A 6,269-nucleotide genomic window follows, 5' to 3' on the forward strand; every position below is an offset into this window, starting at 1 on the left:
GATATATTTAGCGAGTTTTCAGACCCCCTTAGCAACTTTTTTTCTAAAAAGCGACTAGCGACAAATCTGGCGACTTTTTCTGGTGTTGTTGGAGACTTATTTATGATGACTTTTTGACGTGAAAGCGCGTATCGCTTTTACTCTCAACAAGCAGCGGGTGCTGCCGTGGGCACCTCGCCCGTTCCAAAGCGCTCACAGGCGGAGGATAGTCCTCACACAGCTGCTATCAGGGCAGAAGATGTGCAAACCTATGCGTCCAAACTGCAAATGAATCGCGCATGAGCAAAGCCGCTGCTCCCGCACTGACTGTAACGCAGTCAGTTCTTCTTTCACTGTTATGCTGTTTTGTGGATCACAAGGTTTAAAACTACATATAAACACCCACACACAAAGTAACTCCACCAGAGTGCCTATTTCGGGTCACTGTTGCCGGTCCAAGCCCGGGTAAAGGAGCAGGGTTGGAATTGTGACATTAAAAAAAAAATTGCTAAAATAAATTTCATTTGTAGTTCTAAATAAACTCTAAATGCATTTAGTACGTTTTCTACTCAACTTTATGTCTCTTCCACGATGTTATTTCTCTCTCCAACAACGTAGGTTACAATTATATTAGCATGACCAATTATGCAAATTAGGCGATGACGTCATTTAGCGACTTCTAGCGACTTTTAGGACAGCCAATAGTGATTTTCTTTACTGAGGAGTTGGCAACACTGAGCACAAGGCTCGCGTGCCGAGTGAAGCGGAAAAAAAGTGCGAGAGAGAGGGTGAGAGAAGGAAAAAAAACCCCACGGCTCCCAATAAGGAGCCGGCTCGCGTCGTTCACGTCAAAGATCCGGCTCTAAGAGCCATTTCGTTCGCGACCGACCCATCACTAGTTTGCACAGACTGAGCTGCTTTTTCATCCACAGAGAGTAATGTCTTAATTTAACAGTAAATTTAGAGGAGAGAACCAAACTAAAGTATCGATCATAAACCACTACCAACGTCTGGATCGATATCTGCATCGATCTGCCCACCCTTGTCTCCTGGATCGTAGCTGAGATCAGCGTGAACCACGTGGGTCTCTGCTCCCTGATCTGTTTCCTGTGTTTGGAAAGAGTTCCAGCTACATCACGGAGTTTCTCTCGGTTTGTGGGCTCATCTAAAGGTAAGCACCGAGCTAACTTTACTGTGAGTTCAGTTCGTGTTGAGTTTAGCTCCTGAATGAGGTCTTCTGCTGCTCTGCTCGGTGTCTGTTCACAGTTTATTGTGAACACGTTGAGAGAAGAGTGAGAGAGTGTTTGGAGAAAAACACCAACTAATCATTAGCTCAGCATGCTGGGAGAAGTTGGAGCAGAAAAGTCTTATCACTGATAAAAGCTCATTGATCAATGACCATGAGTACCTTTCACGAAAAGTTTGGGGAATGGCTGCAATCACAGCATTTGGTCAAATAGCTGGTTGTTGATCAATGGTCATGAGAATTTGCATATTAATGATCAAGGAACTGACCTCCCAGCCCATTGTTCCTTCAGTGGTGCTAGTTTCAGTCATTATGTAAATGTAGTGTTTATAAGATTGGGGAAACCTGCAGTCAGCTGAGACTGAAGAAGTCACTCGGATGAGTGATGAAAATTTCTCCCACTGAAAACGTTACTTCCAGATGAACAGAGTCAAACTTTGGGGAATGGTGGAGTTTGGAGAGAGCCATCATGGGGGCTGGAGAGACTTGTGAAGTGGTGATCAGGTGTGGGCCCCTGTTATTATGAATGGTGGGGGTGGTGGGAGTGGAGGTCTGAAGGAGTTGAAAGTGTGGGGTGGGGGAGTAACAGGTCTGTCCCTGTTTGTGGAAACAGGAGGAGCTGTTCAGGCTGTTGGCTGGGTGTGAATTGTTGATGGAGTCTTTAAACTTGTAGTTGCTGTTTTCCAGACTGAAGCAGAGTCGTTAGCTGAAAACTGGTTTTGGAGGTGCATTCAGGACACCTTCTCAGGCTCTTACAGCCTTACCTGTATCATAACAAAGTGTATAAACCCCAATCCACCTTTAACATGGTCCTTCTCCCAAACCTTCAAATATTACTTTCTGGCCCTGTCATAGTAAAGGGCTGCTTAGAATATTAGAGCCAATGTCACAAAGTTACTCCTGAAGTATAAGTGAGTGAGAGAGTTACCTCACTTTGCAGCACAACACGTCTCACAAGATTTCTACAACCAATCAGAGTGAAATTTGTACTTTGTGTTGTCAGATGAACATATGAGACACTTTGACTCTTCAGTGCAGTGTGGAGCCTAACAAAGATCTGTTTTGTGTCCCAGCTGATCAGCAGGAGGAGAAGAGTCTGACGGAGCAGCAGAGGAACATTTTCAGCCATCTGGACTCAGCTGAGTCACTACAGAGGAAACAATGAGCTCAACACAGAAGGTGAGGAAAATATCACAGTTTCACCAAATAATCAGTCACGTCTAAAACTCTCATACTCCCAACCTGTTATATGACTGTGTTGTATTTTATTATATGCTATGTTTTTATTTTATTTTATATCTATTATGTTTACAAACATCAAGAAGTCACAAGCAAAGAGAGACCACACCATAGCACATGTTTACATAAGGATATTCATCAAAATTATTTATTCATCAAATTTCAAAACCTTTTTAATCACACAAAAAATACATGTGCAAAGCACCACAACAGCAGCCCAATATCAGACAGAACTGTCACATGATGTTAAACATAATGAAGCGCTTCATTATAATTTGTAGATTCAAGCTGCGCTTCATATTTTTGGCCAGCAGATGTCACCAAAGAGGACTGTGTTTAAAAGCTTTGAGTAATGAACCCTTTTTCAATACAAGCTTCAGTGTTTCAGAAAGCTTCATTTGGCCATCACTGAGATAAATAATATTATACCAGTTATCAGTGGAGTCAAAAGTTCACCTATTCTGTACTTACGTAGAAGTACAGATGCTAGTGTTAGGAAATATTCCAATAAAAGTTGAAGTACTGATTCAACTTGTCGATTCATGTGAAAGTAAAAAAGTACGGGCTTTGAAATGTACTCAGAGCAAGAAAGTAAAAGTAGCTCCTTGAAGAACATTTTACCCCGTTTTTATCCAAAGCTAACTGAACCTTGTGCTATATTAATGTAATAATAAAACACAGTCTGATCTGCCATGGCTAGCTGCCTGTGGGCACGTCGCCGCGGCCCCTGTTGCTGCTGCACCATGGCTCGGGGCTCTCCTCAGCTCTTTCCGGGTGGGTGGCATGGCTGCCCCTGTGCTGGTCCTCCTTGGGCTCTGGGGGGCACTAGATGTCTGGGGCCTAGATCTCCTCCATGCCTGTTTTATGTCCTGGGGGGGGGCAGGGTTATCCACTATCGGATAGTTACATGGAGAATCCTTTTGAATGCAAGCACGCTCACGCACACAGGTGTATATACGGGTGTTCAGAGAGACACACTATATCTTCCTTGGCTACTGCCTCAAAGCAAACCGTGCATTGTTGGCCTTGCGTGCTGCTCAGTAACATTCAATATTTATTATTTACTGTTACTTATACTTAAGTTCACTGTGTTATTCTCTTTTTAATTGTTTTCTTCTTTCTGTCCTTCTTTGTTTTTCTGTTCTTCCAGCAGGTGATCCAGTGGATTTTTTTATGTCTTTCCTCACTGTCCCTATTTCCTTCGGTTTTTCTTTCCCTCTCATTTTCTTGAATTTCTCTTTCCTGTGTTTTTCAATTTTTTATCCCCCATTCATGTCTTTTCCATTTGGATCAAAGCCATAATGATCCACTTGGAAAAATAAATCCCTTGGACATTTTCTTTGGCCTACAGACAATAATTCTGATTGTTACGGTGCCAAACTGGACAGGCAAAAAAAAAGAATTACTGGGACTCAGAGGTGGTGGGTTACCACACCAACTGTCTGCCATCTATAATCCAGTTTTGAGATCCCTTCGCAGACGCCTTAACGCCCACCCACATCCTGGGCCTTTTGACCTCAGGAAATCACATGATAGGGTGGGGTTAAGTTTCATAATAGGTTCACCTGAAACCTTGGCTGATTGTGACCCACACCTGTTTTTGCACCATGGCTGGTGTGATTAGGTAGAGGATCAATAGGGGGTCCATGACCCTCTTGGGGGACACTCCCATTAAGTTTAAAATCTGGGACTCTCCACTATTTGACCCTAGAACTGAAGAAGATTCTGGGATGAGAGGTGAAACGTCTTCAAGCAAGCTTGAACACGTTTACCTTCCAAGCTCCTTAGAGTACGATGACCTGAATGACTATGAACCTGTTAACTATTACAGTGGATCTGTTATCATTGAATAAATTAATGCCAGGAATGGGAAATATAAAAAAGCATAGACCTGTAAACATTTTTTACTATTCTGAGTGTGTTAGCATGTTAGCATTAATATTTGTGTACAAGCAGGCACGTGAGGCATGATGTTAGTGTTTGAACAGTCATCCAACCTGTTCTTAATGATTTTTAACACCAGGTTGGATGTAATGTGTTACTACTACCAGTAGGTGGGGATAAGAGACCTTTGAGGTAGTGATGGGTAGATGAGGCCTCATGAAGCGTTTCAGCACATTCCCCAAACTGTATCCATGCTGTGTCAACACAGTGTTGCTGTTTTGCTCCATACTGACACCTGCTGGACCTTAAATATCATTGCAGGCAACTTGAGACTCACAACAGACACTGATTCAATGACCTAGTCATACTTGTACACTGTAAGGTATTGTACTTTCCATGGAATCATTTTATATCTTTTACATTGCAAATATTGTAGACATCTTTAAAATATATTGTGAATGACATTAAGTGAAAATTAAAATGAAAGTATTGTGAATGTAATATTACCCATTTAAATGTAATTGACTCAGAGTTTATTATAAATTTCTATTCAGAAAAATAAGTTTATCCAGTGTTTTTGCATTCAGTCTATTGCGTTTTTTTGACACCATTTCCCCAGCTGGGGTGAAGCTGGGGTACACAAAAACTGTAAAGCCAGGTGGAAAAGGTTCTGATAAGATGTCTTCCTTTTCCCCAGTACGTTAAAGGATCCTCTGATCTTGGAATGTTTCTCTCCGACACTCCACAATACTAAGGGGTTGGCAATCCTTTATAATAAAATTCAGGACTGCCTGGTCCAGAACAGTCTTCCTAGATGCTTGATTTCAAAATAATAAAACACATATTAATTTTAAAAAAATGATGATAAAGCTGTTCAGTGTCTATATAGGCCTACCAGTGTTCATTCTCGGTGTGTTTGTCTCCTCATTTTCATGTTTGGCTCTGTAATGCCTAAACACTGAGGAGGTGCTTTTGTTTGTGTAAGAAAGCTCCGCAGAACAGATGCGACATCTAACCTGCATAAAATGAAATAAATAATTTACACTGCAAGTCACATTGCTGTTTTTCCTATTCTGATAGATTACACTGAAACAAAGACAGACAAACAGTTACCTTATTTGCAGTTAAAAGATCAAAATGATCCCACACAGCAGAAACATTTCTCTTTCTTTCGGGCTCCATTTTCTTATGGAGAGAGATGTGTATTTATTTTTTATTTTTTTATCTTTGCGAGAGTAATTTTGTGGGGGGTTTTTTTTGTTGTTTTTTTGTTGTTTTTTTTGTGTGGCGACTCAGCCCATTGACAGATGCGGATGCATTACCTTTTAAACACAGTTTGGCGCGTTGGCAATGAGCGATACAGCAGCTGTATCGATCACGTGACTTTTTCTTAAAGCACTGATACAGGTTTCTCTGTGAGCTTGATACATGCGCTGGTCAGTGTTGCTGGACCCATCACTACTTTGAGGTGTTTGGTGCCACGCTCCACCTTCAGGTTTAAAACTAGTGTTAATGGAGGGAGTTTGAAGATTCAGTTTGTTCCACGACTGCATTTCACTCACTGCCTGTGTTTGTATCTCTGTCACTGCAGGACCAACATGGACCAAGAAGTCAGCGCTCTCAGGGCCCGACAAACCTCACAGAAGAAAGAGAGAGAGAAAATACAGCTGTGACGAGTGTGGGATGGGTTTTCCTGCTAAGTCTAATCTAAAATGTCATCAGGTCATCCACACTGGAGAGAAACCGTTCAGCTGTGACTTGTGTGGAAAGTCTTTTTCCAGGAAGAGTGGCCTAAAAGCACACCAACTCATCCACAGTGGAGTTAAAGTGTACAGCTGTGATCAGTGTGGCAGAGCTTTTACTCAGCGTAGCCACTTACAGAATCATCTAGTTACCCACTCTGGAATTAAAGTGTACAGCT

At 41.9% G+C, this 6,269-nt stretch overlaps 1 long non-coding RNA gene across 1 annotated transcript; it reads left to right on the top strand.

Moving 5' to 3' along the window:
- Positions 1 to 1,111: 1,111 nt before the first annotated feature.
- On the top strand, positions 1,112 to 5,951 carry LOC134619427 (uncharacterized). Its single transcript, XR_010091981.1, has 3 exons — positions 1,112 to 1,150; positions 2,299 to 2,404; positions 5,940 to 5,951. It is a non-coding gene; the product is annotated as an uncharacterized LOC134619427 (long non-coding RNA).
- Positions 5,952 to 6,269: the final 318 nt, after the last annotated feature.

Source organism: Pelmatolapia mariae, linkage group LG20 (genome assembly GCF_036321145.2).
Source record: "Pelmatolapia mariae isolate MD_Pm_ZW linkage group LG20, Pm_UMD_F_2, whole genome shotgun sequence".
In the NCBI taxonomy this organism is placed as follows: Eukaryota; Metazoa; Chordata; class Actinopteri; order Cichliformes; family Cichlidae; genus Pelmatolapia; species Pelmatolapia mariae.